This window comes from Lolium rigidum, chromosome 3, assembly GCF_022539505.1.
Source record: "Lolium rigidum isolate FL_2022 chromosome 3, APGP_CSIRO_Lrig_0.1, whole genome shotgun sequence".
NCBI lineage: Eukaryota > Viridiplantae > Streptophyta > Magnoliopsida > Poales > Poaceae > Lolium > Lolium rigidum.
In genome coordinates, this window is record NC_061510.1 from 16,152,424 (window position 1) to 16,163,864 (window position 11,441).

Sequence of the window (11,441 nt, forward strand, 5' to 3'; positions counted from 1 at the left end):
TCGCCGCCGTTCTTGGGACGCAGAAGCTACCGAGGAAGAAAGGACTTCGACAGAGGCCCTGATGACTCGTATCCATGAGTTGCAAAACACTCGTGGAAAAGAATTATCTGGCATCCAAATTACGGCGTACTTCCTTAAGACTAGGGTGCAGCCTCTTCAGGCTCGCAAAAACCCTTTCTGGAATTATTCTGGTGATGAAGACGCAGATCGCCTGTCGACGAATCTGGAAGTCAAGGATTTGGATAGACTTATTCGTAGGATTTCTTCTCTCAAGAAGAAAGACTCCATCCCTTCCACTTATCGCGTAAAACCATACAGCGCCGCCCATGCGCTTCCCAAGGTAAGCATTGTCGCGTAATTTGTCCATTGCCTTGCTTTTTGTGTCGCTATTCATTTCTGACATCCTTCCCTCTTTTTATTCAGGACCACCCAAATCTTGTTTCACTTCCTCCTCTTCCTGAAGGTGGGGATGTCGAAGAAAGGGCCGTAATCTCCGATGATAATCCAGATGTCCCCTCGTTTGCAAATGAACCCACAGAATCTCGAAGATCTGCGGGATCCGACGAAAAAGAGGATGTCTCTGAAGCCACTGTGTCGGCACAAACTCCTCCTCCTGCTGTTTCTCCAAGGAACAAAAGGAAAAGAGATGATGCCGAAGATTCCGGCACCTCCAAAGTCGACGAAGCTGTTCCTTCGCACCAGAAGGCAGGCTATGATCCATACCTCGAAGCTCTCATCAGTTCGTAAGTACTCTTTCTCTTGTTTACTTGTACTCGAAGATTCTTGTCTATCTTGCTTTTTATATTGTCGACGCTTTCTCGTAGTGATGATGAAGAAGAAATACCAACTGCTGATGTGACTGCTCGAACGAGTACGTCACATACATTAGTCGCCTCGGAGACGCCAGTCGAAGGAGAAGAAACGTCGCCTCCTCGACAAAATGTCGGCGCTGCTACTCCTCCGACAAGCCCCCTTGTCCCTTCACCGAAAAGGGCAAGGGTTGAAATAAATCCAGAGCTTACTCTTCAATCGAGTAGCTCTTCTAACCCTCTCTTGGATGATGTAAGTTGCTAACACTCTTGTTGTTGTTTATATTTTCTCTGTTTGCTCCTATATGTCGTAATTTTTCTCATGCCAACATTTTCTTTCTTTGCCTCTCCTTGACAGCCTATGATCAAAGAGCTTCTTCGCATCGGTGCCCAATTCGTTGGGTACCGTGATTACGCCAGCAAGACTGAAGGTAATGCCTGACTATTTTTTGCTTCCTTTCTGCATGACTTGTCGGCCTTTATAGCTAATCTTTTCTTCCTTTTTTCAGAGAAACTGGCAGAAGCCAACGAACATGCTGACACGCTTGCTCAAAAGTTAGAGCAATGTGAAGAGGCTCGTAAGAAGGCCGAGTCAGATGCAGTTGAAGCTAGGCAAGAAGCTGACAAGGCTAAGGCTGATGCTGCTGGTGTCGAGGATCTTCGGAAACGTCTGCATGACGCCGAGACTTCGCTAAGCGATCACATAACTGCGCAATCTGCTCGCGAAGCGGCGATCACCAAACGCATAAAGACACAAAGTCGTCGCTTTGTCGGTAAGCATTTGCACCATTGCATACCCGTTGGATTTTCCTTTTTTGCACTTATTTGTTGACAAAAATTTCTATTTTTATTTTGACAGATAGGACCTCTCAAGAATTTGAACTTGAGGATCCCGACAAAGATGTTCTTCTTGACGCCGTTTCATTCCTCGAGTTTCATGGGACGGAAGCGCGTGAAGGCATGGATGAAGCCAGGGCGGGGTTGTCAAAGCTTTTCCCCTACTTCTTCCCGAAGAAAGAGGAGCCCGCAACGTTCCTTGGTCTTGCCAAGTGCTTTAATCCTCCCGAAGATCTTGGGCTGAAGATGCGCCATGAGAACATGAAGGTTGCCGTGGAAAGCACTGTTGCCCTAGTTGCTAACAGTCAACAAACTATTGACTGGGCCAAAGTTGGCGACACGGAGCAAATAGAGCAAGCAAAGTGGCGATCCTTGATCAAGGCGGCAAAGCTTAACACGAAGAAGATCCTGGCCTATCTCGGGATCAAGCCATCTTCGACTCCTAGCTCTTCAAGGCCGGAGGTCTAGTTTTTGCTTTCTTTATTTCCTTTGTTATTGTCGCCATTCTAGTCTTGGCGACAAGTTCCCTGCTAGTCCCTTAGGAGAACTTCTTTTGTAATGGCCATGTAAATTTTTTACAATCAATGAAATTCCTTTTGGTGCTATCATTGAATCGGGGATTTTCTTTTCCAGTTGATATTTGATAATTATTCAACAAATCCTTCCTCTCCCGATGCTGCTCCCGCGTCTTCCTTGTCGAAGAAAGTGAGAACCGATGACAATTACCTTGAAGGTTCTTCCAGCACACCTTTGTCAGAAGATTTACAAGAACTTCGACAACAACTTCAGTCCACGAAGAAACAAACTCTGGCAATGATGGAACAGTCTCGGAGAGTATCTGAACAAGAACAACTTGCTCGTCGACAAGCCGAAGAAGCTATGGCTGCTAAGGATGCTGCTATATTGGAAGCAAAAGGAGCTAGTGCCCGAGAAAATAGCATGCTCGAGCTGATGTTGGAAGCTAGCACGGATATGTTAGGTATGTATCTCAAACTTTCTGATGCCTTCTCTTTATTTCGCTGTGCCTTCTTCCAAATTTCTTCCCTTGTTGTCCAATAGGCTCAGTTCTTGATGCTGCTGCCGAAGATCTGAGAGTAAATGAGAGAACGAATCTTCTTGTCAACCTTTCTCTGAACCATGGCTCTTTATTTTGGGCTACTCCTGAACGAACCCAGCAGATTGTCAGGTTCCAAGATCGTGCTTGCCAAGTACGCGAATATCTTGACTTCAGTACTAAGACCCTGTCGATGGTTTATAACTCTATGTTCCGCGGAACATTCAACCAAAAACTCTTCCCGAGTTAATGGAAAAGTTTAAGGATTCCCACAGGATCCATAACTTTGTCAGAGCTCAACTGGTAGCTGGCGCCAGATTTGCCCTTATCATGCTTCAGATCTGTCACTCAAAACTTGATCTGAACCAAGTTGTTGAGAAAGTTCACGAGAAGGTACGGCGCCGAAGAGTTGGTATTGATCGTATCAACACGAAGGTTTCACATGTAGCCGAAGAAATGATTGAAGACCTTCTTCGGATGGATGCCGACTTTTTTGCAGATGGTCATTATGCTGATTTTCTTGGCGCTGCTCCTGAAGAAAACAGAGTTACTCTTGATGATATATTGAATCAAGACTGATTATTTTCCTTCTGTAGATAATTCTTTTTTGTAAGCCATAATTGTGATTATATTGAGAAGCAAACATCATATTTCTATGTTTGTCTAGCCCCCGAGTGTTTTCGGTGGCTATTCGCTGTATTTGTATAATGCGAGATTTTGAACCAAGGCATTTAAGTATGTAGTTTTGGCTAATCATCGGCCCCCGAGCTATTTTGTTGAGTACTACTTTGTATTTTTATTGACTCACGAGGTATGTTAATACCAAGGTGAGGCTTGTCGAGCAACTATATTGGGATTCGTCGGATCGGAGACTTCTTGCATGTCGATAAAGAAAAATTATATTGATACTATCTTTATTATATTGCAGCACCGCGAGCCCGCCTCATTAAAAACCTTCTCCGGCCCCACTCGGTGCCCCGAAAAAGGAAAAGAGTGCGTCTGAAAACTCGCGGGCGTTTCAGTACATTGTATGTTTACAAAGTAGACTATATTTCGGCATCTAAGCGTAAAAACGCCTGAGCTGTGCCACATTCCAGGGATTTGGCTCGGCAATCCCTGTCTTCTTGTCTTTGATTCTGTATGCTCCTCCTTCGATTACCTCTGTGACGATGTAAGGTCCAAGCCATGGTGACTCGAGTTTTTCGTGACTTTTTTGGTTAAGTCGCAGAACTAAATCACCGACTTGAAAAGACCTTGGGCGCAATCGTCGACTGTGGTAATTCTTCAGATCCTGTTGATATTTGGCGACTCGTGACAGGACTTCATCTCGAGCTTCGTCAAGTGCATCGACATCGTCCTCCAAGGCTTCTCTCGAGGTTTCTTCATCATATTCTGTGACTCTTGGAGAATCGTGCTCTATTTCTATCGGCAGGACTGCTTCGGCGCCATGGACCGAGAAAAACGGTGTTTCCGTGTCGCTGTATTTGGTGTTGTTCGGATACTCCACAATACACTTGGCAGCTCCTCCGGCCAAGTATGCCGTGCTTTTTCCAATGGTCCTAGCAGACGTTTCTTGATGCCATTGCAGATAATGCCATTGGCTTTCTCGACTTGTCCATTGGTTTGTGGATGTGCGACAGACGCAAAGCTCAATTTGATGCCCACTTCTGCGCGATGATGCTTTGAACTCCTTGGATGTGAAGTTACTGCCGTTGTCTGTGACAATGCTATGAGGAACTCCAAATCTGAAGACGATGCTTTTTACGAACTTAATCGCTGATGCGCCGTCCGGTGAATTTATCGGCTTTGCTTCTATCCACTTTGTAAATTTGTCGACAGCGACCAGCATGTACTCATAACCTCCTGGCGAAGCTTTGTGTAGTTTTCCCACCATGTCGAGACCCCATTGAGCAAAGGGCCAAGACAATGGTATTGGCATAAGTTCTGCGGCAGGAGAGTGAGGTTTGGCGGCGAATCTTTGGCACGCGTCGCAAGTTCTCACTATTTCCTTTGCGTCCTCGATTGCTGTTAACCAATAGAATCCTGCTCTGAAAACCTTAGCCGCGATAGCCCGGCTGCTTGCGTGGTGCCCGCATATTCCCTCGTGCACATCTTTCAGGATGATTCTTCCTTCTTCGGGTGTAACACATCGTTGTAGCACGCCCGAAATACTTCGTTTATACAGCTCCCCTTTTACCACAGTGAAGGCTTTTGATCTCCTGATTATTCGCCTTGCTTCGACTGGGTCGTTGGGTATCGTTTTCCTTAAGATATATGATATGTAAGCCTGCATCCATGGAACTTGCACCATCATGACTAGCTCTTGCTCTTCTTCTTCTTCTTCTGCTATATCTTTGGTGATACTCGAGGTTTTATCTTTCTTCTCCTTCTTTGTTTTTGCTGGCTTTGTTGATCTCTCGCTTATCTCTTCCCAAAACACACCTGGGGGAATCGCGAGACACTGTGACCCGATGTTTGCGAGAACGTCGACTTCATCATTGCTCATCCTGCTGATGTGGTTTACCTCGCAACCATCGAATAACTTTTCGAGCTCATTGTACACCTCTTTGTATGCTATCATACTTTCGTTGACTGCATCGCATTGGTTCATGACTTGTTGTGCCACCAATTGTGAGTCGCCGAAAATTTTCAGTCGGGTTGCACCGCAAGCTTTCGCCATCTTCATCCCGTGTATGAGAGCTTCATATTCTGCTTCATTGTTAGACGCGTTTGGGAACGTCATCCGCAGAACGTACTTCAACTTGTCGCCTTCAGGTGATACCAATATCACGCCTGCTCCGAGCACCTTCCAATCTTTTGGACCCGTCGAAGTTCATGGTCCAAGTTCTCGATAAATCTGGGGGTCCCGTGTTTTGTAGTTCCATCCACTCCGCAATGAAATCTGGTAAGACCTGCGATTTTATTGCTTTTCTTTTTCATACGTGATGTCCCGAGGGGAAAGTTCTATTCCCCAAAGGGAGACACGACCCGTAGCTTCCGGGTTGTTCAGTATATTTGACAAGGGAGCCTCGTTGACCACTATTATCGGGTGCGCCGAAAAATAGTGTCGCAATTTTCTTGCTGTCGTGAATACTCCATATGCCAGTTTCTGATATTGCGGGTACCTCTGTTTTGAGGGCGGCAGTACTTCGCTGATGAAATATACTGGCCTTTGAACTCCATGAAGCTTGCCCTCTCTTCTTCTCTCTCGACTACTAGAGCTGTGCTGACTACCTGAGGTGTGGCTGCAATGTACAAGAGGAGAGGTTCCTTCTCTTTCGGTGCCACCAATATTGGTGGTGTCGAAATTACTCGCTTGAGGTTTTCAAAGGCTCTATCTGCTTCTTCGTTCCATTGAAATTTTTCTCCCTGTTTGATCAATGCATAGAACGGCAGTGCCCTTTCTCCTAACCTGGCGACGAATCTGCTTAAAGCTGCAACTCGCCCCGTTAACTGTTGTATTTCTTTCAGCTTTGTTGGCTTTCGCATAGTAACAATGGCCTGTATTTTTTCGGGATTGGCTTCAATCCCCCTTGCTGATACTAAGAACCCGAGAAGTGTAGGATAACGTAGCATAGAAAACAAAAATTTTCCTACGGCGAACACGCAATCCAAGCCAAGATGCAATCTAGAAGACGGTAGCAACGAGGGGATTATCGATACTCACCCTTGAAGAGATTCCAAAGCCTACAAGAGGAGGCTCTTGTTGCTGCGGTAGACGTTCACTTGCCGCTTGCAAAAGCGCGTAGAAGATCTTGATCACGATCGGTTCCGGCGCCACGAACGGGCAGCACCTCCGTACTCGGTCACACGTTCGGTTGTTGATGAAGACGACGTCCACCTCCCCGTTCCAGCGGGCAGCGGAAGTAGTAGCTCCTCTTGAATCCGACGGCACGACGGCGTGGTGTCGGTGGCGGTGGAGAAATCCGGCGGAGCTTCGCTAAGCGTGCGGGATATGGTGGAGGAGCGGGGCGCTAGGGTTTGGGGAGAGGGGGTGGCCGGCCACTATGGGGGCGGCCAAGCTTATGGCTTTGGTGTGGCCGGCCCCCTCCCCTTGGCCCTCTATATATAGGTGGAAGCCCCAAGTGTTGGACTACAAGTCTTCGAATAAGACCCGAACCCAAAACCTTCCATATGGTGGGAAACCTTCCCTCCCACTAGAGGTGGGAATTCCACCTTCCATAAGGGGGTGGCCGGCCCCCTAAGGGGAGTCCACTTGGGACTCCTCCCCCACTAGGGTTGGCCGGCCATGGAGGTGGAGTCCCATGTGGACTCCACCTTCCTTGGTGGTTTCTTCCGGACTTTTCTAGAACCTTCTAGAACCTTCCATAGAACCTTCCGCATCATTTTATTCACATAAAATGACATCCTATATATGAATCTTATTCTCCGGACCATTCCGGAACTCCTCGTGATGTCCGGGATCACATCCGGGACTCCGAACAAATATTCGAACTCCATTCCATATTCAAGTTCTACCATTTCAACATCCAACTTTAAGTGTGTCACCCTACGGTTCGCGAACTATGCGGACATGGTTGAGTACTCACTCCGACCAATAACCAATAGCGGGATCTGGAGATCCATAATGGCTCCCACATATTCAACGATGACTTTAGTGATCGAATGAACCATTCACATACGATACCAATTCCCTTTGTCACGCGATATTTTACTTGTCCGAGGTTTGATCATCGGTATCACACTATACCTTGTTCAACCTCGTCTCTGACAAGTACTCTTTGCTCGTACCGTGTTATGTAGTCTCTTATGAACTTATTCATATGCTTGCAAGACATTAGACGACATTCCACCGAGAGGGCCCAGAGTATATCTATCCGTCATCGGGATGGACAAATCCCACTATTGATCCATATGCCTCAACTCATACTTTCCGGATACTTAATCCCACCTTTATAACCACCCATTTACGCGAGTGGCGTTTGATGTAATCAAAGTACCTTTCCGGTATAAGTGATTTACATGATCTCATGGTCATAAGGACTAGGTAACTATGTATTGAAAGCTTATAGCAAATAACTTAATGACGTGATCTTATGCTACGCTTAATTGGGTGTGTCCATTACATCATCTATTATATATTAAAAGTAAATTACGGGCTCACCAGAAAATAGAGAAATAGCTAGAAAATCCCACAAAAATCAGAAACATCCGACCATTTAATTGATAGCCAAAAAATCTCTAACCGTTAGATTATACTTAAGTTAAGAAAATTACCCACCATTGCCATTAGACATATCCCCTCACCGTTTTCATTTTGTTTTCTTTTTTTTTTCCTGTTGTGTTAGCCCTCAACGTATCATGGAGTCAAAAGAAAAAAAACAGATTTTTTATGCCCTAGGCCTCTACCGTATCCTCATGCACGCCGCCATGGCCGTATTCGCCTAGGAGCCGTCGGCCGGCCGGCTTCGGGCAGAGTATACGTACATGAAGGTCTTATGATCAATCTAGCTTGATTCATGGATGTATAGATCACTAGCAGGGATGCATCCCTCCGTATTTGTCTTTTTCTTCAATAACTTGATCAGTTGATAAAATATATATTTTGATGTGAATTAAGCACGTAGATCGTCTCCTCAAGGATCTCTCAGCATATGTAAGTGTGCTTGCTGCTATAAGCATGTGTACAGGAGGGCGAAGAATCGAGAGCAAGCACGTACGACGGCGTACTGGCAAGATGCAACTTGGAGATGGCAGATTCTCATGCATAGGTAATTCGCCTCATCTCTCTAAGGATACAATTCCTCTGATCTGGTGTGTACATGTCTTCATTGAGCAATCTGTGATTGATACTAATTTGCTGATCCGCATATTGCATCCCTTTCATCTGAATTAATCTACTTTTTTCGTGGAAGATATTTCAGATTTGTCTAAATTTAGATAAAGTTGAGATTTTTTTTTGAAAGGAAAGGGGCCATAGATTACTCCGTCCTCTTGAACTAATGTCACCGCTGCGTCTTCCGATCTACTAGCATATCCCGTGCATGCCGCCATATTCGCCTTGATGCAGTCAGCCAGTCGATTCTCCTCCCGCGTACGCACATGGACGGATGAGCAAAGAAAATCAGGTTTCAATTTTATTTTCAATTTAGAGTGCAGCCATACAAGATGTTCCACAATATTCTTCTCAGTTGATTCTGCCGAATGACCTCCAGTTCATGCGCTCATGTTTTTATCTTTGACATGCAGCCATATAATGGATCTCCTCTCGCGTATGCACATGGACGGATGAGCAAAGGAAATCAGGTTTCAATTTTGTTTTCAATTTAGATTGCAGCCATACAAGATGTTCCACAATATTCTTCTCGGTTGATTCTGCCCGAACGACCTCCAGTGCGTGCGCTCATGTTTTTATCTTAGACATGCAGCCATATAATGGATCCATCGATGGAATTAATTATGACTTGCCTCATGTACACAGCCAGACAGCGCCAAACCAAGGTAATGGCACATGAGCTCTTCTCTGTCCGCTACATCTATTTTTTACAATACAAGCATGTACTCCATTGCAAAGTTCCAGTATTTATTTTAAAGCAGAAAGTTTCAGATTTGTAGCACATACTCAGTCAGTTTTAAAATTTATTTTAAGATGCAAAGTTTTACTCTACAGTTTGAATCTTAGATAATAACTTCATACGGGTTAATAGGTCTTACACGTATGTCTAGATCGCAAATTTAACCAACTTAATACGTTATATATCATTATAAAATTTAAATGCTATACTTCCTAATAATATAATTTGGGTTATAAAATTTATATTACGGTGGTTAAATTGATGATTTATGGATACACGCAAGATCTATAAACCAGTATAGAGGGAGTATTTTTCCAGCATTGGCACCGGTAATGTAGAGCAAGATGTGTGTAAATTGACCAATGTTACAAAAACATTGCAAAAAAAAAAAATCTGACACGAGGTTTCATTTTCGAAGCATATGAAGATGAATTATGCTTATGTTTTCCCGTTAAAGAGTACTTACCTAGCTAAGCGAATAGCATGTAAGAAGAAAATGGCCGGTATAATATTGCATACTTAAAGTTCACAATAGCGGACTTTCTATACAAAAGATCACTTGATTTCTTTGATAAGAGCGTGTACACCATTACTAGCTATTCTGGCCACATCCTTCAAGCACTTGTATGTAGTACATTTATGAATGTCTTGCATAAACGTAGAATATATTAGAAATTAATACTCTCTCCATCCAATGGAAGACGTCTTAAATTTTCCTAAATTTAGATGTATTGAGACGTGATTTAGTGTATAGACATATCCAATTTAGACAAAGATATGACATCTTTTATTAAACGGAGGGGGTAATATATCAAATTTTCCTTTGACAACATGATATTTATAAATGAGTATTCTAAGCGAGATTTACCTTAAACTTGTGCGAGTTTGTTGTCAGCCTACATGCTAACATATAATTAATTACTGAAAGTATTACGTTTACTTATATTAAGACTCTATATGAAATTGGAGCAGCGTGGGACTGAACTATCCGGCGCCGGCAGCCAACACATTAGTCGTTCCTGAGGGGAGAACACCAGCTCAAGTCGCCCCAATATGCATGTGTGGATGTTATTCAACTGCGGCTGAGGAAACATTTCAGTGTTTTGGTTGCAGTATTTTTTCAGTGACGAGAGCGCACAAGGCCAACGGATCTACTAGGTTGGGACGTGCCTTTTTCGCCGAGATAAATATCTTGTATTGACCATTCTATGTCATTTTATGAATCGGTGATTAAATTAATCATTATGGTTTATCTGTAAGAAAAATAGTGTTGCTAATGTTAATGCATGCATGATGATGTCAAGTAGTTTAGCAACAGCAACCTTATTTATTCGTACATGGGCATCAAGTTATCCCGGCGTCGTCACCTTGCACTGAAAAGAAAAAGGTTGAAGCCACACTTTTTTTTTTCTTAAAACAATGTGATATACGAAATAGCAATTGTCTCCCATGATAAATAATATAGAAGAAATTAATGATATATTGAGTATTGTTTAAATAATGTAACATTTTTTGTTATAAAAATTTCTTTTCCGCCGACCTTAGAAATTCACCTAAATATAGTTCAATTATAAAAAATCTAGGGTTAACACTATATGATTTTTGTCATAAATAAATTATATTACAGTTCTTTTTAGAACTGATGTTAGTCACACGTGTTAGCTTACTTGCACATGTTGCTTCATTACTTAATAATACATGTTTGCCTACTTTACTTGGTACATCGACAAGGTTTGTACAATGCACCGCTTACCACATTGTACAATTTTTGATACTCACATATTGTAATTTACCGATCATTGGATTATAATCATACACATACGAGTGTATAGAGATATTCTTGCCTTGATTTGTATCTTTGATGCTTATTGATCATTGGATTGACATCAACGTCTGAAAGTTTATGCGACTTTTTGGCACAATAGTAATTTATTGTTTTAGTATAAGCTTATTGATTGTTTATATATCAGACCTACAGATGTTGTATGCTTAGGAAGAAAAACAACGAACATTCTATGGTTCCTAAATGAGATCTCAACTTAATTCTAGAGAAAATAAGGACAATTAAAGATATCGCCCGCGCATGTGCGCGGGCCACCTTGCTAGTTCATACAATGATATAACCTTGTTATTAATAACATCCAATGTTCATTATTATGAAACTAATCATCTATTAATCAACAAGCTAGTTAAGAGGCTTACTAG